Source organism: Prunus avium, chromosome 5 (genome assembly GCF_965620075.1).
Source record: "Prunus avium chromosome 5, drPruAviu1.hap1.1, whole genome shotgun sequence".
NCBI classification, from domain to species: domain Eukaryota; kingdom Viridiplantae; phylum Streptophyta; class Magnoliopsida; order Rosales; family Rosaceae; genus Prunus; species Prunus avium.
The window spans coordinates 12,028,179-12,050,701 of record NC_142288.1 but is presented as its reverse complement, the minus strand read 5'-3'; the positions used below and the strand labels follow the sequence as shown (position 1 = coordinate 12,050,701).

The 22,523-nt window shown below is 38.1% G+C and overlaps 1 pseudogene across 1 annotated transcript; it reads left to right on the top strand.

The window, feature by feature from the left end:
* Nucleotides 1-358: 358 nt before the first annotated feature.
* Nucleotides 359-3,900, top strand: LOC110773152 (alcohol acyl transferase 1 allele GSa-like; annotated as a pseudogene). The gene is made up of 2 exons (XR_015835994.1): nucleotides 359-971; nucleotides 2,486-3,900. The product of XR_015835994.1 is annotated as an alcohol acyl transferase 1 allele GSa-like (transcript).
* Nucleotides 3,901-22,523: the final 18,623 nt, after the last annotated feature.

The window sequence follows — 22,523 nt, the reverse complement described above, 5'->3', positions numbered from 1 at the left end:
GGCTAAGAAGGTGCAAATGGTGAGAGTTTTAGGTTAATACAATTATGATGATGTGGGCTTAATAGAATTCATTAGATTAATCTAATGGTTAGTATTTGTTTAAAAGGGTGTTGTGTGATAGTATATTAAGGTGTATAAGGAGTATTTTTGGGAGTTAAATAGGGTGTACTTAGTTAATTTTGCATTTTAAATAAAATATTATGGTGTACTTAGATCATAGGGTGTACTCAGTTAATTTTAGGGTTCATTCAGCAGCACTCTAAAGAAATACATCCTCTTCCACACTAGACAAAGAATATGTATATAATCATGAGAATGAGGTTGATATTCAAAGCTTCAGAGAAGTAAAAATAATCTTTATTTGACTAGGGAGAAGCTACATAATTGAAGGCTGCAATAAGACCCCTATAAATACCATACATATCTCACTCTCTAAATCGTGCAAAATAGTAAGGAGAGTTATCAAAGCCTTCATTTCTTTTTTAGTTGTTGAAGGAGTTGGTTCTAATTTGCATGAAATGGGGTCATTCTCATCACCATGCACCCTAGTGTTTCAGGTGAAACGATTGGAGCCAGAACTTGTAACACCAGCAAAGCCAACTCCTCGTAAACAAAAGGTTCTCTCAGAAATAGATAACCAAGAAGGCCTTAGGTTTCAGACTCCCTTCATATTGTCTTACAATAACAACCCTTCATTGAAACAAAACGACCCCGTTAAGGTGATCAGGGAAGCTCTAGGTAGAGCATTAGTACATTACTACCCTTTAGCTGGTAGAGTGAGGAAAGGGCTCTATGGGAAGCTTATGGTGGACTGCAATGGAGAAGGTGTCTTGTTCATAGAGGCCGATGCTGACATCACGCTTGAGGAACTCAGGGATACACTTGAACCCCCATGTCCATTCTTGGAGGACATCCTGTATAATGTCCCAGGCTCCGACGATATTATTGGTACCCCTTTGTTGCTAATTCAGGTGAGTACGTCGACTTAATTAATTACATGCATGTTAGTATTCCTGTATATATAGGAGCAAAGGTCAGTCGTTTTTCTGAGACTTTTACTCTCATCATCTTTTGTTAAGGATCTGTGACCTCAAATTTAAGGACATGGAAGTACGCTCACGCACAACATTCGTCCTTTAATAAACATGTGCCAATAATCTATCTGCATGTATTTTTTTTTTTCAAGAGAAATCCCTCAAATATGACACTTCTTAGGGTGTCCACTACAATTTTTTTTTTTTCAACAATCCAAACCGTCTATTTTCAAGTCTTTATTCATAGATTATATTTGCAAAAAATTAGAAAAATTCAAAATAATTTCAGCATCTAGTTGTGACCACAAAATAAACAAACACGTTTCTTTAAGAAAACACTACAACTACAATCGTTAATTAAGTGGTCTAATGATTTCCGACTCAAGTGATTTTTTCAAAAGACAATTTTTGTTGGAATATCTAAAAGATAAACAGTTCAATCCCTCAATTGAAGTTTTCTATATATTATATATATTCAACATATTAATTTTAGTTTACGTGAGATATTTAGTTACAAATAGATGTAAATGAACGCAATGGTAGTAGTATTGTCACCGATGCATTACTTTACAATAGAATCAAAAAATAATTCTAGTTTATCGGTTGGCTGAAACAGTTTTTGTTCTTATGTGTTGTTTATAACATATAAATTTATTTTTTCACTAATTTTAGACTCAGTTGCGAACAGGGGCGGTCCTACCCTAAGGGCAGGGTAGGCAGCCGCCTACTCCATTTTTTGCCAAACCAAATATTACCCAATACTTAATACAATTATATCTCTTCTGCCTACTCAATTATATCTCTTCTGCTTACTCAACCCCAACCAACTCAAATGTTTCCCCCCCTTAACAAAAACAATAGCCCAGCCCACTCAAACTTTCTCATTTAACAAAAACAATAAAAGCACTATCAATTCAAATGCTCCAACCCAGCCGACATTCTCCACTCCAACCCCATGGGCCATGCCCACTTATATTATATACTTCAAAAAAATAAAAAGAGCGAAGCAAACCCAATTGATTTCAATTGACGGTCCCCACTTCTTCTCCCTTGAGCAAATTGGTTGGCTGCGTAAAGGATTATGCATATTTGAGGGTAAGGCTCATTACGTCCCCCTAATTAGGTGTATATTTTTTATTTTTATGCATAAAATTCACTCGTACCGTCGAGTTTTTAAGGTAAGTTTCGCCTACTTGGCTTTTGAATTCTGGATCCGCCACTGGTTGCGAACTTTTTTGGATTGATCTTGATGAGTTTTTCTTTCCAGAAGTATAAACTTATCATTAAAAACAAACATGTAGCATGAGAAAACAAACTTGTGTGCATGTAATTCTGGAAAACACTTCATTGTTCAGTTCTTAAATTTCATGCAAACTTTTGTTTTGAGATTGTTAAAGGAAATTGTATTGTTTATTAATTCATCGGAAAGTATTTTCAATTATATATGGCAGGTGACCCGTTTGAAATGTGGAGGTTTCATATTTGCATTACGTCTAAACCACACATTGTGTGACGCAGTAGGGTTGGGCCAGTTCTTGAACGCAGTTGGGGAGATAGCTCGAGGAGCAAATGCGCCATCAATTCCACCAGTGTGGGAACGAGAGCTCTTGAATGCCCGAGATCCACCCAGAGTTACATACACGCATCATGAATACGGGGACTAAAATATTTCTCAAGCCTCTGTCATTGCCTCTAAAGATCAGCAAGACCTGGTCCAGAAATGTTTGTATTTTGGTCCTGAGGAGATAAGGGCTGCTAGAAAACATCTTCCACCACACCTCACTTGCTCCACATTTGAGCTGATAACAGCTTGTACGTGGAAATGCCGCACAATTGCACTCGCAATGGATCCAGACGAGGTTGTGCGTCTTTCATTGGTCATCAATGCACGTGGAAAGCGCAACAATGTAGTTCTTCCTTTGGGATTTTATGGCAATGGAATTGGATTCCCAGGTGTGGTTTCGACGGCTGAGCTTTTATGTCAAAATCCATTGGGTTACGCGGTGGACTTGGTGAAGGAGGCCAAGTATAAAATGATGAATCAAGATTACATAAAATCAGTCGCGGATCTTTTAGCGTTGCGGGGATGGCCGCCGCTTACATTGGCAGGGAATAACTTCATACTTTCGGACAACACACGTACCGGTGTGGGAGAGGTTGATTTCGGATGGGGTAAGCCGATAATTGCTGGACCTGCCAAGTCTGCGAATTTGATTAGCTTCTATGTTCGAGACAGCAACCAAAAAGAGAAATATAGGATTCTGGTACCAGTGTGCTTACCATTCCGGTCTGTGGAGAGGTTTGAGCAGGAGTTCAAAAGGCTGACTTTGGAGCCTGAGGAGGAGGGATGATGGTGCGTTTTGGTTTCTTTCTCTTGGTTTTAATGGGGTGGTGTAAACAACGATTTTTGAATAATTATGAGCTCAAGCAAGAAGTATTTGTATCAGCTTCTGAGGTTCATAATTTTAGATAATCTTGGTGGTTAAGTGGTTAGATAATCTTGGTTCATTCATATATATTCAAATAATCAGATAATCTTCATTTATAGATAATCGTCAGTGCATTTGGAAATATTTAAGCTTACTACCATTAACACTAAAAAATACACTTAATAGACTTGGAGGAAAGTTTATGCTTGTTGTATGGCACTAAGTGTGGAAAACATGTACAACCAAAGGACTTGAGAAACCGGTAGTCAGGTGGGCGTTGGAACAACTTCTCATAGGGTGAAACTTGACCAAGTTGTGTTGTTGGTAACCTGTTGATAAGAAAGACAGCAGTGGAAAAAGCTTCGAGCCAAAAACTCGAAGGTAAGTGTGAATGTGACAACAAGCAAAGTCCCATTTCAACAATATGTCTATGCTTACGCTCAACAATTCCGTTTTGCTCTGGTGTGCAAGGGCATGAAATGTGATGTGTGATGCCGTGTTCATGAAGAAAATTAAGGAATAAACGATTAGTGAATTCTCCACCACCATCAATTTGTATTGTTTTAATAGAATGGTTGTGTTGTTTTTCCACCAATCTTTTAAAGAAGACAAACGTTGTAAGCACATCGGATTTCTTTGCTAAAGGATAAAAACCACACAAATCGAGTGTATTCATCAACAATAGATAAATAATAACGATAACCAAAATTTGATGAGACTGGGGCTGGTCCCCATAAATCTAGATGAAGTACTGCAAGGGGTTCATGAGCATAAAAGTGCGATTGGAAAAGGGAAGTCTACATGATTTTCCCAAAGGGCAAATATGACAAGCCTTATTAGAATCAACCTTACAACTAACAGGCAAGTGAAATTTATTAAGTAAAATACGAAAAACATCATGAGACGGATGGCCAAGTCTTGTATGCCAAATATCTTGGGTAGTCCTTTCATCATAAAAGACTAGCTTCCCTGAGATTGTAGGATCTGCTTGAATATGGTACAAGTCACCAGAGCTACTGCCAGTGAGTAATGTCCTCCCCGTCATATTGTCCTTTGCATGAAAGCCATTAGCATGCATCTCAAAATAGCAATTATTATCCTTAGAAAAACGGTGTATAGACAATAGATTCTTTCGTATAGCGGGAACACATAGAACATTAGTAAGTTTCAAAGGACCAATATTAGTTTGACCAATATGACTTATTGAGAGACGAGTGCCATTACCTACAATAATGGAGTCATTACCTGTATATGGTTTCACAAAGGGGAGTTGAGAAGGAATGGACACCATATGATGGGTTGCCCCGGAGTCAACACACCAACTTGTGTTAGTAGGAACAAATGGTGAAGGGATATTGGAGGTGTTGGACTCTGCCATGTAGGCGTAATTACCACGATCAGGACATACATGTGAAGTGTGGCCTTGCCGGTTGCACATCTGACAGGTTTCTTGAAACTAAAAAGGAGGTTGATATGGTGATGTTGGGAGCAGTGGTGGACGTCCATCATGTGAAGGCATTGATGATCTAGTGTCTGTTAGAAATTGAGGACGGCGGTGATCACGACTATTCTGCCAGCCGTTCTCGCGAGTGAAGGTCCCGCCATTATGGTAGTTGAAATTCCAGTTAGGAGAACGACCTGAATTTCTTCCACTATGCCAACCGCGACCTCGGCCTCGTCCTCTTCCAAAGTTTTGGAACCGGGTCTGAGAATGGTTGTGGTGATTGGTGCTTTGGGCTCGGTTCTGAGTGGCCTGATCATTGGTACTGCGATCAGAGGTGAGTGCTACACTTTGTGATAAGGAGAGGGAAGACATCCTCTTCAGCAACTGTTCTTCCTGTTTTAACAAATCATAAAATTCATCAAAGGTTAGAGAGGGTCGAAGATGAAAGGAGGTAGTAAATTCTTTGTATTCATGGCCTAGGCCATCGAGTATATAATCAATAAGTTTGCCATCAGAAATTGAGGTGCCAGCCGCAGTGACAGAATCAAAGAGAGACTTGGCGTGGATCAAATAATCAGCAAATGACTTTTCTGGATCCTTTTTTAGAGTGTGTATCTGATCTCGCAGGGTACGAATATAAGTTTTGGACAGGGGTGACAGCCGTTTCTCAAGCAGCGTCCATGCCTCATATGCTGTAGAACATGGAATTAGAAGGGTCTTAATAGAAGATGAAGCCGTGGCCTTGATCCAACTTAAGACTAGTTTGTCTTTTGAATAGGTTGGATTGAGAGAACCATCGGGAAGTTTCTTCTGAGGATGGGTTTCTGTCTTAATCACATCTTCCAGATCATGTAATTCTAGTACATCTTCAAAATGAGATTTCCAACAAAGAAAATTATTACGATCCATTGGTGATGTAAACAAGTGAGCAATATTGAAAGAAGTTGGAATAGAAGATCGTGTGGTGGTCATGGTATTTTGAGAATTAGTTTGAGAGATTTGAGAAGGCTGAGAGTCAGAAGAAGAGTTTACTGGAGAGGAAGAGTTTGTCATTAGGATCGAAAAGGGGTTGCTAGCCTCTGTGAGGCTCTGATACCATGTAAGAAATAGCTAGGGGTTAGAGAAGAATAAGAAGTAGAATAGAAAGAACACCCCACGATGAGTATTCTGGTTGTATTGGATTTCTTTTATATGCTATACAGTTGACTTTGTACATGAATATAAACAGAGTAAATTATACAAACGGTAAAACATAAAATAGGCAGTTCAAAGATTATAGGGATTGATTGAGATAATGAAGCAATCACACTTGAATGGCTACAGACTGCCGTGACTTGTGGGGAGTGTCTTGCATATTCATTGGCTGATGGGTAGGATGCTCTTCACTCATGTTTTATGGCGCTCGAAAATGAGAGTAAACAAAAATAATAAACGCTCAATTTTGAATGACATAAGCTAAAGATACCTACCCTTCAGCAATCTTAACATGGGTTTTCCTTCAAAAGTACTTTGCAGGCTCTGTAATTTTCTCAGAAACTCCCAAGGACCTCTTGGAACATATTCTAGTCTTCGCTTAATTTGGCAGGATGATGTGTCTTGTATTATTGGCACGGGTGTGGGGCATATTTCAACATGGCCCCCCATTTGCAGTTGGAAGTCGAACTGTCCTCAACCTCAGGGCAAAAGGCTCTTGTCAATTTTCGGAGCAAGATGCACTACTACAAAAATCGCAATAGACGACGGTAATCCACCGTCGTGTATCGGGTTTTTCAACCGTCGTGAAATCGACCGACATCTATTGATGCATAAAACCACGACGGTAAATCCCCGTCGTCTATTATTTGTAAAGACGACGCTTTTACTCAAAACCGTCGTCTATTATATGTAAAGACGACGGTTTTTTTAAAAGAACTGTCGTCTATTATATGTAAAGACGACAGTTTTTGTTAAAACCGTCGTTAATTGTAGGCAAAATACGACGGTTTTTATTTAAAACCGTCTTTAATTGTATAGAAAGATGACGGTTTTTTGTTAAAAAGCGTCGTTGATTGTATATAAAGACGACATTATTGTGTTAAAAAAGGTCATTGATTATATTTACAGACGACGATTTTTCCAATAAAACCATCGTTTTATTATCTATAAATCTGTCTTCTAATGCGTTCCCAAGCTGTTACATTTAGGTTTTTGTTTCCTATGATTCTATACAATGATTTTAACTAGAAAACCAATTATAATGCTTTATTAAAGAATATATATGCTCAAAAGTTATTTCTTTCATAAAACTTGAAAATTCAATAGTTATTACATAGTCAACCAATCTTTGCTCTATTACATAATACTTCCTACATACTTCTTGAGACTATTTCCTCAGCCCCCTTCCCTTGCACTGGCACCTTCACACTGATTAGCATCTGTCATGCTAAATCCAAACATTAGCAACATTTTTTTTTCTTTTTTCAGATGACCACAAATACAAAAACCATTTAATGAACCTGTTTAGACAGATTGGCAGAAAAAGGAAATCCCTTTAGATACCATCTTTATAGTTCTAATATGCCATTGTTGCAAAGACAAAAGAGCGTAACAAAGAGAGAGAGAGAGAGAGAGAGAGAGAGAGAGAGAGAGTAAAAAAATCTAGCGTGGGATATGAGACTGACTCTACATCGCACACAGAGCTCTTTTAATCAGACAAGTCAATTGGTTTTGTCTGCAAAAAACCATCATTAGGTGAGCAAGAGTATAGGTGCAATTCAAGAAATCGAGTTCGTTAATTAAGTAAACCAAAGAGTATGATACATCATACGAGAAAAAAATATGCCATAACAGTAATTGTTTCTGTAGCAAGGTGGAAGAGAAAAACAAAATGGATGAAACAATGCAATCAAAGAAACCAAAAAGAAAGAGAGCCAGAGTGGATGTCACTATACTTAAAAACAATCATATATGATAAACACATAATTATTACAATTTCTATCCCTAATCTATATTTGTTAGTACTTTGTTTCAATGAATTTTGAACCAATTAGAATGTTACATTGCATTTTACAAATCCATTTGCACTTCATTGAAATAAAGGCTAATTTAGTTGATTTTTCTATTAGGTAGCTCTCTCTTTGCAAGCAGCCCAAGGAGAGAAAAGAAATGAAGCCCAAACTCCAGTCCATTTTCGGCAGTCAGCTTGCAAGCCCCAAAACACACGTTTTTACTGCTCGGATGGGAATGCATTCTTCATGAAAGTTGTTCCAATGGGTGTCTATTATAACATATCCAAATTTGAGCCCCATTGGATACATATTAAAACCTCAGGCCTTCCTACACCAAGCCTGGTGCAGAATAATTCGTTTTTCCAGCAACACATGTGCAGCAGCAAAAGAACTTTAGCAGTCAGCAACTTTAGATAGCAGCATATGGGTTGGCAGCAAATAAAGAGCCAGATCTCCATGCTAAAAGATGAATGGGCAGCACCATGTGTGCAGCTGCCAACATGTGAAGATGATGATTATGTTGATGCTTTAGTTGCTTTCCTTCCTCTATAAATTGAAGGTAATGCAAAGAGAATGGGAGGAGAATTGTAGAGCAGATTTTAGTAGAATAGAGTGCAGATTTTGTGCAATTCTTAGGCACCAAAGGGAGAGGGAAAATGGCAATATAATTGGAGAGAACCTTGGGGAGCCATGAGGCAAGGAACCAAGAGGTTGATGATGCAATTTTTCCTTCTCCTTTTTGTTCTTCATTTTTATCTTGTATTGTTATTTTATTTATGTCTAGTTAAACTTTTTTTAATAATGAAATACCATTATGAAATGAAGTCTAGTTCTTAACTTTCAATTCCCAACTATTATATTTTTCAATGTTTATAATTTCACCTTCACATGATTAATAGGTTAATTTTCTTTTCACCACTTCTATCATGTATTTGTGGTAGTTAGGAATACAAGTTAATCTATTAATGCATCCTTGGTTTTGTATTACTAATATACAATTTTTTTTTATCCTTTGTAGTTAAACAATATTTTTCACATAAGATGGCTTAGAATTTGTAATTATAAAGGGAAGGGGAATTTACATAAGATTCATAAAAATGCATGCTTAATTGATATATCTTGAGAAAGTAGTAGATTGATTTCTTAATTGCTACTCCGTGGGAATTGTTAGAGTTTATGGAATAATGGTATGGAATCTAAAACCTTAGTTTTTTTTCCCTATTTTAGTTTATTTGCATTTTCAATTTTTTGCTTTATTTCATTTTCTTTTTCAACTTTGAATTAACTCGGGTTAGGTTTGTTTTCCATCTTTTTCACGCACTCCCTGTGGGTACGACCTCGCACTTACACACACTTATTCTACAAACGATTCGTGCGCTTGCGAGTTTTATAAATTTAAAACATGCACCTTCGGGTGGCCAACAATATACAAGCAACCAAAAAGATACATCATATGCCATGTACTCATCCCTATATATTATATTCCAAAGATCTGTCTCTGTATCTTTGCAGTCCAAAGCCAAATCAATTGCGAGGAAGATCTGTAAAAGTTTAAAAAGAAATAAAAAGAAAGAGGATTTTGAGCATACAACCAAAAGATGCTGGCTATATATATATATATATATATATTTATTTATTTTTTCCATATAAAACCAAAGGGTCGTACCTTACTACTCAGAAGAAACAAGGGTCCTTGAACTAATCTTAGACTCCCTGTGTTGCAAGGAATACATAGCAAATCCATCTCCTTGGAAAGATAAAATCATTCCACACTCGAGGGATACAAACCATAGGACAAAAACAAACGACAATAACACAAGAATATGATTTAGATTTTTCTTCTCATTGGCAAGTAGCAAGCCCCAGCAGATAACCTCTTACTAATCCTCCTATCACAGTCTTTTTATTATCTCGTTTCAACATTAGACATAAGCAAGAGCAACTACCTTCTAATTACTTCAATTTATAATCTCAGTTTATTTAAATGGAGCAAAATAAATCCAGAAAAATCAGTAATTGATCTTACCTTCGGAACTCCTCACCAAAGAGACATCAAACACATGTAAGACTGCAGCAGAAACCAAAAGACATATTAAGAAACAAAAATCAAAGCTAAAAATCGTAGCAATTTGCTTTCTTTCACAAAGAAGATAATGATATAATCTAGGAAATTGACATATAATTCCCTTGCATCAAAACTTACAAATCATTCACCAGAAATAAATTTGAAGACATAAAAAGAGGAAAAGAAAGTTAGAGAGAGAGAAAGAAACAGAGGAAAAGATATATGAAGAATCCCCAAAAATATTCATCAGATCTAAATCCAATTAAACAACAAACCCATATACAAATTTCATACTTTTCCTTCATTTTCCCAGCATCCAGACAAACCAAAACAACATAGGACAACAACAAATTACTCCCAGAATTCACCCAATTTATATTATCTTACTTTTCCCAATACCTAAAGAGACCCAAATAAGTAAAATTTGGACAAAAAATCACCAATAACACAGAAGGAAAAAAAAACCCAAACACAAGCATCTCATATAAAATTACACCTGAGCTTAGCTTGAGTCTGGCAGATACCTCAGTCATGGTGGCGAAGTTGAGGTTCTGAAGCCGATGCGAGACAACCCAAAGCTAAGACAGAAATTATAAACTTGGTTTTCGTATAAGAACCCTTGAGTAAAGTCGCAGTGGAGCAGACGACAGACAAATGAAGAGAAAGAGCTATATGACGACGAAGTTGGGTTGTTGATTTCGACGGAGGAGTCTCTCTTGGAGGTCTTCTTAGGGGTTCGCGTGGTCCTCAGAGTCACCGTCCGACGCATGACGACGACCGCAGAATTTAAGCGGCCACTCTAGGTCAAGGGCGAGAGTTGACGGAGGGAGCGAGATGAGGAAGATTTAGAGAGACAAGTGTTTCAGAGAATGTTTAAGAGAGTTTAGAGAGGGCGAGAGTTGAGGGAGGGAATGTTTTCGATCTTGGGGGGAAATCTGAAATTTTTTAGGTCGACGCTAAACTCACTCAGTCCAGCGTGTTTTGAAAAGACGACGTTTGCTCACTCTCAAGCAGCCTAACGTGTTTTAAAAGACGACATTTGTAATTCACAACCGTTGTGTTTTAAAAATTGAGACAGCCCAACTCGATTTTAGTGGTGTATAAGGTGACATATCACGACGGTTTTGTAAACCCCGCCTTCTTTTAAAATACAACGACGGTTTTAAGTTATACCGTCGTCTATTTTGTGTCGTGGTTGTATGATTTTGTAGTAGTGATGATACAAAGATATCCAAATCCGAGACCACAAATTAAAGGCACGGCAAAAGTACAAAGCCACTTGTGGGAACATGAATTTTGGAAACCAATCACAAGATGATGCGTGGATAAAAAAATATTACTTAGGTTAAATAATTGTGGTAATTAAATCTGATTTAATTATTCAATTTTCCTTTATTTAAGATAGAAATATCTCCCTAAATCAAGGATTCGATATCCATTAAATGTCCTTGATATTATCCTGTCATCTCATTTAAGGAAAAGAAAAATTCATTTTCATATGGAAATTATTCTCTACAAACCCTACCAAAGAAGGAGTCTCTATATAAAGATGGTATCACACCACACACGAGCTAATTATAAATTAACTTTTAAAAATCCTAGAGAAAGACTCTCTCTCTCTCTCTCTCACGCCTCTCTCTCTCTCCCTCTCTCACAGCTCCAACCGCCCCTCTCTCTCTCTCTCTCTCTCTCTTCCCAAAGAGAAAGCTTCATCCTTTAAGTTAATGCTGCATCTTCTTAAGACCATTTAACTAACTTAGGCATTGGAGGGCCTTTGGCGAACACCCCCCAGGTGTTTCGTTGACTGCATTTATTTTTGTAGGGATCGAGGAAGAAGAGGATCGAGTGATAAAAGGATCTATCCAGAATATTCTCACCAAAGATAATTTGTACAGACAAATTGGTGCTTTCATTAAGAAATTCGAGATATACTCAAAGCCTTGCTCTCAAATCCAAACCTAAGGAAATCCGTTTCCTTCCATTTATCGTTCATTCGAAGCTTTCCGAAGAACCATAGCCGAAAGTGTACGCACAAGGAGTAAGGTCGCTGCGATGACCCAATCCGCCACACGTCCGAGCCATTCCCTTGGGGTGAGGCCCTTCACAGCCCCTTGGCCAGACCAACCTTGCCACCACATGGCCTCACGATCGAGACCATCGCTCTACCTTACGACCCCGTGGCCGGAACAACCTTGTTGCTGTTGTAAAATTGGCTCACATTTAGTATGCAAGTGAAGGAGGAGGCAACCAGTCGCTGGGTATTTGCGACCGGTCGTTTTGAAGAAGATTCGAGGTCTGAAGAAGAAGCTGGAATTCGAGGCAAGCGACCGGTCGCCAGGTAGTTGCAACCGGTCGTTTTCAGACAGTTTGCAAAGAGACCGGTCGCCAGGAACGTGCGACCGGTCGCCAGACGTGCTGTGTCGTTTTTCCACGCGTTTTTCAAGGTGCCTTTCACATGTGCTTGTTCCCAACCTAACTCCAAGTGCCTCCAAAGAGTTTTATGGGTTCTAGGAAGTTTGGCAACGTGCCTTAGAAGCTGGAACAACATTTAAATGTTGTTTGTTGTCTTGTACCAAAGGATTTTCTAGGTGGGAGATAAGGGGACAAAGGGTGCATGCTTTATGGCTTGTTTTCTGGGTTGCCTAACCTTGTGTTTAGGTGGGTAGCTGAAAGCAAGTACGTGAAGGAGTAATTGTAGCCCTCTACAAAGTCCAAAGGTCTGCCTACAAAAGAAAGTGAAGATGCAAGACAAAAGGGAGTGGTTAATCTCAAAGAGTAGCTGGGAGCTATTGTGTCCAAGAGGTTGAACTTACCAAGGGAGGAAGAGAGAGAGGGCAATCAGTTCAAGAGAGAGCTTAGTTGAGTCTTGAGTTGTCTAGACACCAAATAAGGGAAACACAAAGTGTGAGAGAGTGTTCACAAGTGCATCAAAAGTGTTGAGCAAGGGGTGAGAGAGAAAAGAGAGCTTGGGAGAGAATAGAGTTTTAAGGGGGTTTCTTTGTAAACCAAAGTTGTAACTTATTCTTTCATTTAGTGAATTTCTCAAGGGGATCACCAAGAGGATGTAGGCAATTGCTAAACCTCTATAAATTCTAGTGTCACTTTGTGCTTGGTTGGTTTCTCAAGTGTGTGTGTGTGATTCATCCATCCTTGTGTATGTCACAAAGTCCATCAACAACAAGATCATTAGGGGAGTGAGTGAAAGTGTTCGTCCATTTTCACCAACAGTTGCCACATGGCCTCGTGGCCAGATCCAGCAACCACCCCCTTGGCCTCACGGTCGAGCCCATAAATCGTCCTCACGACTCCACGACTGAGTTCGGAGTTCACCTCCACGACGGCACCACAACACATGGATGTGCCGCCACACTTGGCAACCCTACCACCACGGCCAACTATGGATCAGTCTTAGAACAAGTTCATTTGTTCCCTCCTTTGCTGCCATGCTTGATGTTCGCACCTCCTGAGCACACCTCCTACAAAACCATAGGTTGTGTGCAACTTGGGTCCACACAATTCTCTCCCATCGATCCAAGCAATCAAGTAGATCTCATTTGCTAAGCCCAAGGCCCTGATATGACAAATCTCTGCCTAGGTAACAAAAGCTCGGTCCAAATGACAAATTTGCCACAAAGCTACGCCTAATAACAAAGTCAAAAGCTGACCTAGTCCATGTCAATTTAGGAAAATATAGAGGAGAATAAGTAGAGAGAGTGGAGAGTGTAGAGAAAATGAGAGCTGCACATATTTTTCTGATTTCAACTTAACTTACTTTGTATTACTTACAACACATTTATAACTACAAGCCAAGAGGTAGACAAGGCATCCCTAAGACAAGAAAACAAAGTTTCCCTAAGACAAGAAAGCAAAGTTCCCTAAAACAAGGTAACCATAAAATAAGGACTTTGTGTTTCACACACAAGATGACAAGATAGAAAAGGTAACCAACTAACTAATCTATTAAGAGCTAACAGCTAACACTCCCCCTCAAGTTGGTGCGTAGATGTCGCCAATGCCCAACTTGACCAGTGAGTTGTGGAATACTCTGCTAGAAACTGTTTTTGTCAATATATCGGCCAGTTGGTCTTCGGACTTGACAAACGGAAGCTGAATTTCTTTGTTTTCAAGTTTCTCTTTAATGAAGTGTCGATCCACTTCAACATGTTTAGTGCGATCATGCTGAACTGGATTATGTGCAATGGATATTGCAGCCTTATTATCACACTGTAGATGCATTCCTAATGTAGGTGCATATCCAATCTCTGTAAGCAATCTCTTTAACCAAAGGAGTTCGCAAATTCCTTTGGTCATTCCTTTGAATTCGGCTCCTGCACTAGACAAGGCAACGACATTCTGCTTCTTGCTTCTCCAAGTAACCAAGTTACCTCCTACAAATGTGAAGTAACCTGATGTTGATCGTCTATCAGTGACGTTTCCTGCCCAATCTGCATCTGTATAGCCACTGATATTTAGATGACCATTTTTAGAGAACATAAGTCCTTTTCCTGGTGCTGACTTCAAATACTTAAGAATCCGAAGAACCGCATCCATATGATCTTCACTTGGACAATGCATAAACTGACTAGCAACACTTACAGCATATGCGATGTCGGGTCGGGTGTGAGACAAGTAGATCAATCGTCCCACTAATCTTTGATATCTGTTGCGTAGATACAGCTGCACCAAAATGGATTCAGTTGCATCCTCAACTTGTGATACTCGCAAGTGCACGAGCCGTTCGGTAGTATAGCGTATGTAAGTGCGAGGTCGATCCCACGAGGATTGGTGATTGAATGATCCAATTCAGTTTCCCTACACAAAACAGAAATGAAAAAGAAAGGAAATAAATAAAACAAGGAAGAAAGAAATAACTAACTCAAGCAGATAAGTTCCCAAGTTCAATTAGATTAATGGATTGATTCTAGCTAAAGTATGATTAAGCCATGGTGTGTGGTCATAACCTTGTGTTCCTAATTCCCTAATTTGATCATTTGTTGTCTAACCTAAAATTAAGCATTAGGAACCCATTAAGCATAGAAGAACAATTTAAACAACCAAGCATGTATCTAATCCCTGTTGTCGAATGTCCATACATACTCTTCCTATTCATAGTTCAATTCGAATTAAAGCATGGTGTATACTCTTAATTCAAACCAAGATAGCTAACATGCAAGCCTAAATGGTGATCAATCATTCAAACTAGCATATTAACTTATAAGCATAATGAATAGGAACAAAAACCATAATTGAAACTTGGAAACTAATCAAACTTGAAATTAAAGAAAAGAATTTACATAACAATGAAAATTAAAGTAGAACTTGGAAAGACTTAAGGAGAATTTCAGCACAAAGATCTCATTATAACAATTGAAAACTAGAAAGAGAAACTAAGAGAATTTGAGGGAGAGAAGGGAAGGGAGCTCTAGAGAAGTGTTTGAGAGCTCCCCCCCTTGGGGTGTGTTTACAAGCTTGGGAAACCTCACTATATATAGGCCTAAGGAAGCTGAAAATCTGAATTAAGTATGGCTAATGCATACAACACTTGTTTTATAAAATCTGAAATGGTTGATGCACTTCACTAATAAATCCCACCAGCAGCCCTAGCTCATCTTCATGTCACCATGACCAAGCTTCCAACCAGAAATAATAGCTCATCCTGAGGTCAGCATGACCAGCAACTTCAAGGGCTTACGAATTGGGCTTCCCTTAAGCAAATTAAGACTTTAAGCACTCAAACTTGAAGTTTAGAATGTCTTCTTTCCAGCCATATATCATTTGGGCCAATCCAAGGTCGGAGGAGGAAGTTAAGGCCAAAACAAATTGCTAACTCATTTTGCGCGCTGATAAAATCCATCCTGAGCATGGCTATGTGTTTGCTAGGTAACAGACTCCATATTTATCCAATGGGGCTGAATTTTGGATATGTTATATTACACACCCATTGGAACAACTTTCATGAAGAATGTGGCCTCATCCGAGCTATGTAGGTTGCTGCAACAAAGCTTGCAATATGACCTACGAAACTGGGCTGGCAGGGGACTGTAGCCAAAATTGAGTTTGTCTTTAAGCTCTTCATCCATTCATCCAAATTAGGCCCTAACATGCATGGATTGCATCATTTACTATCCAAAGCCCTCATTATTACCTAAAGCTCAATGAACTGAAAGATAAACACAAAAAGGATTAAAAGCACAAGTTTAACTCAAAAACATAACCAAATCATAAGCTAGAAGGGTACAAAATGATATGTAAATATGCACCGATCAAATACCCCCAAACCTAGATTTTGCTAGTCCTCGAGCAAAACAAAAGGAAAACAAAGATAAAAACAAACAAGAAGTTAACTAGACCACTTTCGTAGGTAACTCGATTGCATTGAGCATATGCAACAAGCCTTTAAACCTCTAGGCATCCCTAGTAGGAGGAGTTGTGTCTCCTGAGGGTTTAACAGATACGATACCCACAAACGTTTTACTGACTCTGTAAAACAAGGTAATTAGAAAACTTAAAAGATTGTTAGTCCTTAAGCAAAATAAAAAACAAAAACAAAAAAAATAATTACATTAACAAAAACAAAACCAAACAAAACAAAAAAAATTACAAAAATAAAAAGAACTCAAAACAATCTTTCCGAACATTTTCTGAAGAGAAATGACTCATGCACATGACTCAAAAGTTTTAACAATAAAAGCTCAATTTTAAACATTATTCACAAAGCGGAAAAGTTCAAAACATAATATGCTCAAAGTGTGGTAGTGTGATAGCCAAATGCAACAAATTCCCCAATCTTAGTTTTCACACAATTTCAAAAATCATACAAAGCACAAGTTCAACTTCAAATCTCACCAAAGTTGTCCTCTCACAAATGAATCACTCGGAAGAGGGCTATAATGCAACACTCAGTTATAAACATGAGATTAGAGTTAAACCATAAAGACTTAACTCGCAATAGAAAGATGAAGAACTTGCATTAATATGATCTCAAGAAGGATGCCAAACACTTAAAAGTAGAAAAATAAATGCAATTCAACCACATGACATTTAAGATCAATTTAGGTCTTTAGCATAGGTTGTAATGGGGCCAAGGGTGTAAGGTGAGTAAGAAATGAAGGGTATGGATAAAACAAAGTCCAAGAAACTCAAAATATAAGAGCATAAAACAATTGTTTACAAGACTTCGAATCATCACGATTAGATTTTTTCTTTTACACGATCAAAACTCCTTATACCTTCATTTACATTGATTCACCCCTTTCCTGAACAACCACCAATTTATTTTGAAGGCCCAAAAATGAAACCCAAAAATGAAATTTCATTCAACCACCACTTAATCACAACTTTTCTCTTTTCTTTCACCAATTGTGTGATTTTTTTTTTTTTCCTTCAAAATGTAACACCAATTCCTAAACTTAGTATGAAAAACACATCCCAATTAAAGCTCATGAGTTCCTTAGAAAGGTAAATATTTGTTTTTCAGGCTAAGGCGAGGAAATATAATTGGTAAATGAAAGAAAAGGTTTACATGTAGGCTCAAAATGGTTAACAATGGAAAATCATGCTTAAGCATGCATAAGGTTAGCTTGAAAGGTACAAACGATCCAAAGAGGGCCTAATATCATTTCTTAAATGTCATGAAATCGAATTGCAAAAGAATGAATGACTTTTAAGTATTCAACCAAATCAATGAATAATGAGATCAAACAACAACTTTGATGACAAGAAAATAAGAGTATGTGTATAACACTCATGAAATGAAGCACAAGGCTCAAAAGCTCACATTTATGGTTATATAAGTCTAATTTATGCTTGATACAATTCTTTGGGTCATGCAAATCCTTTAATTGGAGAATTATGAAACAAATGGCAAGTGCAAAGAAGGTTTCGAACATATCATGCTAGAACGATGCCAAATTAATCAATTAATTAATTATTTTTTTTTTACAATAAAAATTTACAAGGAAAAAAAATAAATAATAAATAAAATTCAATTTTCATTTAAGTCATGCAAACATTTATCACAATCTCATCAAATGTGTTCGGAAAGTGAATAAAATCAAAATCAAAATAAAAGCAAGACTTAACAAAATAAAATAAAAATAAAAACAAGCAAATAAAAAAATAAATAAATAAAATTAAGGAAAAACCAATTTTACATGCTAAACTCCAATACCCCCAAACCTAGAAATGAACATTGTCCTCAATGTTTAAAAATTAGGAACAAGCAATGTCATAACAAGAAATGAAAGGTACTAAAGTAAATATAAAATCACAAAACACACAAGAATTGAAATAAAATAATTACAAAAAAAAAATTACAAACAAACAAAAAAAAAAAAAAAAAAAAAAAAAAAAAAAAAAACGAAACAGTAAAACACTCGCAACAGAAAACAAACAGTCTTACACAAACCAAAACCCAAACGATTGAAAGCCCAACCCAAAAGAAGTTAACACACTTTGAAACCTAACAACGGTGAAAACCCGAAGCCCACAATGAAGTCCGAAGCCCACATGTTATTAATTTATTTTTATTTTTTATTTATTTTAATTTAATGAAACGTGAATTGGGGGTGCGAAGGCGGGTATTTACGAAATAGAAAAAGTGTGGTCCTTGATGCCTTGGTTCCTGGGAAGTCACGGGGAAAATAGGTGAGGGACGTGTCGGCGTGCAGAGGCCGCTTTCACATCCCCCAAGCTAGAATTATTAGACTCGTAGGAAGGCGCGACGACTTTTTCACTTGAAGGTGGTGAAAGGTGAAAATGCAATTAAGGGGGTTGGGAAACGGGTGCGGCGACATATAGAGATAAGCCGTAAGGGCCGCACAGAACTCAGAACCGCAATGGCTAGGGTTAGCAAAAACTAAGTCTATAAAAGGTAAAAAAAAAAAAGGGTAAAAAACACAAACTCAGAAACACACAAAAGAGAAAAGAAAGAAGAAAAGAAGTGAGAAATCAAATGGCCTCTTCCTACCCCTTTTCGTTGGATCTCAACCTAGCTCCACCGACTCAAACACGAGGCCAAGCAGCGGCACCAGTATGGATGCCCTACTTTGCTTCCGCACGGGGGCCTGTGACAGTAACTGACTCAATACTCCTGGACAACGATGTTGCCATTGGAGTGGCTAGAAATTTAGTGACTCCTAAAGATATACGTGTGCTGGGGACAAGGGATGACAACCGGGTCGTGAGCGATGCCCTGGCACTGAGCGTGCAGAGTACAGCAACAGTCGCAAGTTTGGGTCATCGCCTACTTGCGAAGTCCCATGAGGTAGAGGTGCTGAAAGGTCAGTTGGCGGCGGAGCGAAGTATGGTTGAGGAGTGTCAGACTGCTATAAAAAGCTTGAAAAGGGAGAGGTCAAGGATAGTGGAGGTGAATCGACACCAGCTAGAAGTATTGCGGGACGAGAATAGAAACCTATCAAAGATGGTAGAGTTGTACTCTCGTGACATGCGAAAACAGCTGGAAGACCTAGACAGACCGGGTAAACGCAAACAAGCAGATCGCGAGAGTAGTTACGCTCAAGCTAAGATTGCGATCTTTGGGAGCTCAAGTGATGAGCCCCAAGAAGCTGTGCGTGAAGCCCCGGAAGAGGACAGTCAGAGGGCCAAACTCAAAGCTCCAATGGTCGAGACACCAAGCACCGAGAAGAAATGATTTCCTACTGCATTATTGTTGTTTTTATTTTATTTTGTTGTTTTTGTATTTTCGTTATTTTGTTTCGGAAATAAAAGAGTAAGGTTGCAGAAAGAGAAAGAAAAAGAAAAAGAAAACACACTTCCCAACTAAAATAAAACAAAGACGACAAACGGAAAAGAAAACACATTTCCCTAACTAAAATAAACTAAAGATGATAGCCGAAAGGGAAAAGCAAAAACACAAAGCTCTAGAAAATGAAAGTAACGGGCAAAAATATTAAACACCAGAAAACACGGAGGAAAAAAAAGTAAAGTAAAGTAAAGGTGCTCCCCCTTGAAGCGATTAGGTCGAGCATGCCCGGGAAATCCGAAATGGTGTTGGCTCTCTCTCATCAGTATATGTCTATTTAAACCACACTTCTGCAAGCGGATGATAACCAGCATTTCTTCCTGCAAACTCAAGGAAAAACATCAAAAAATTCAGAAGCAAAACAAATGGCATCCTCATGCACTCACCTTGATGATCTCAACCTTGAGCTCTCACTTGCACCACCGAATGCCCAGACAAGGGCTCCTCCAAACACTGTCTTTCCAAACTCTTCATATCATCACGGCACGGCCTCAAACTTTGCTGAGGCAATACCGAACTTTTCTGAGGCACTGTCGAACAGAGCAGTGCTGCTAGGAGGCATGATTAGCAGCAAGCTCACTCCGACAGATCATCTGCATGTGGCACAGAGGTCTGATAAAGCAGCGGTAGAGGAGTCCCACAATTTAACTGTGCTCCACGCAGTCTCCGCTACCAATTTGGGCATGCGATTACTGGCGAGGACAAGGGAGTGTGCCGCGATGAGCGAGGAAATAGCTTCCTTGAAGGCTATGGTGGCGGACTTGCAGAAGCGGCTCTACTGTGCCAATCAGCACGTGGAAGCACTGCAGAGAAAAAATGAGGACCATGTGGAGCTGCTGCAGATTCTACAAGTGCGAGAAAATAGAGGCAAGCCATGATGATGATGGAGATGAAGAAGATGAAGAAGATGATGAAGAAGATGATGATGAAGATGATGATGATGATGTTTTTTTTTTTTTTTTTTATTTAATGTTTTTTTTTTTAAATTTTTTTTTTTTTGTTTTTGTTTTTGTTTTTATGCAATGTTTGAAATAAAAATGTGTTTTAACACTCAGAAATAAACTAACTAACCATACCACGTAAATAAATAAATAAACTAACATAACAACACAAAAACAGAAACAAAACAAAAACAAAGACTCAACAGAAAAGAAAACAAAGAAAATAAAATAAAATAAAATAAAAACTTAATTTAAAAACACACAATATACAAGCAACTCACGGATGACCAGTTAAGGGCCTCAGAAAACACAGCCAGGGGATCCGGGAAGGTTGGAGGGGTCACAATGGTCCCGCTTAAAACCCAAACTTCTTAGACACCGAAGGTGTCGCCTATAGAACTCCTAGACACTGTATTGACGGAAGTGCTCACTGGAGTTACCATAAGTCAGCTCATATGAAAAATCTTTTTAAAATTTTTAAGATAAGAAACAAAAACAAATTAAGATAAAATGGAACAACAAACCATAAACGAAAATGAACTAAGTACTCTAAACAAATTCAAACAAACAACATAAATTGTTGTACTAAAAGAAACAAACCAATAAACCAAAGAAAAACACAAACAGCACTTTCTATCACCCGTTTATCACCATTTGGACAGATTCGTTTCTCTGTTTTTCAGCTTCGACCTGTGTTCAGTTTTTAGGCTATAACTTTCCAACCGTAAGTCCAAATTTCACGTTCTTTATATGGTTGGATTCAGCATAGAAAAACAAAGAACTCAACGCGGACCAAAAGGCAAAAACAACTACGGAAATAAACAGAATTCAAAGAAGAGAAAGGATTGAAATGCTCCCCCTTGAAGCGATTAGGTCGAGTGTGATGCACTTGGAGGTCGCGACTTCTCCCATTGCTCCACACTTCCCATTCTTATGATTGAGGTTGCCATCTCTCTCCATTTTTATTAAGCTATCATAAATTGCTAAAACAAACACACAAACTTGAAATGGAATTAAAAGGATTAGGAAATAAAAACTAAAATGAAAAGGAAAATCAACACACATCCAATTCCATGCTTCAAAGCAACAAGCGCCAATGGGTTGTGTAAGCTGGGACTTAAACCCAGTTCTCTTGCTTGTTGGGAAATTGTCCTTTTCTGTTGGACTACAAACACAACTGGTCCATTAACGTCATTAACTTTAAAACAAGAAATTGTCTAGAAAAACATGAAAATGAAAAATAAAAATAAAACAAGTAGGGAAAAGAAATAGAACCAAACTATGTTAATTAGACATGAGTCTTATGAGAATGCAAAGCTTTACAAAGAACGAACCAAGAGTTACCATGACAGAAACATTCAACGGAAAGAGTTCTCCAAAGGTATGTCAGTTCTTTTGTTTAACTCACGTTTGCGTCTCTTTCCAGGAAAATTGAAGTCTAGATGGCAAGGCCCATTCACCGTGGTCAATGTTTCTCCCTATGGAGCTGTGGAGATTCAAAACCCTAAAGATGGCTCGACTTTCAAAGTAAATGGACAACGTTTAAAGCCATTCTATGAGGGAGTTTCAGCTGGCATCCAAACTGGCCATGTGGTAGATCAACTTCCCTTCGTACCATCAACTTAGCTGATTGCACAATGTCTTGCCAAGACAGTAACTAAGGCGCTTCTTGGGAGGCAACCCATGTGTTCAAGAAGAAGGTGCTTGGTAGCAATCGACCTAATCGCATCAAGGGGGAGCATTTCAATCCTTTCTCTTTACTTGTTATTATTTTAAATTTCTGTTTTTTTTTTTTTTTAAAATTTAAAAATAAAAAATAAAAAAATTTAAAAATTTAAAAAGATTTTTCATATGAGCTAA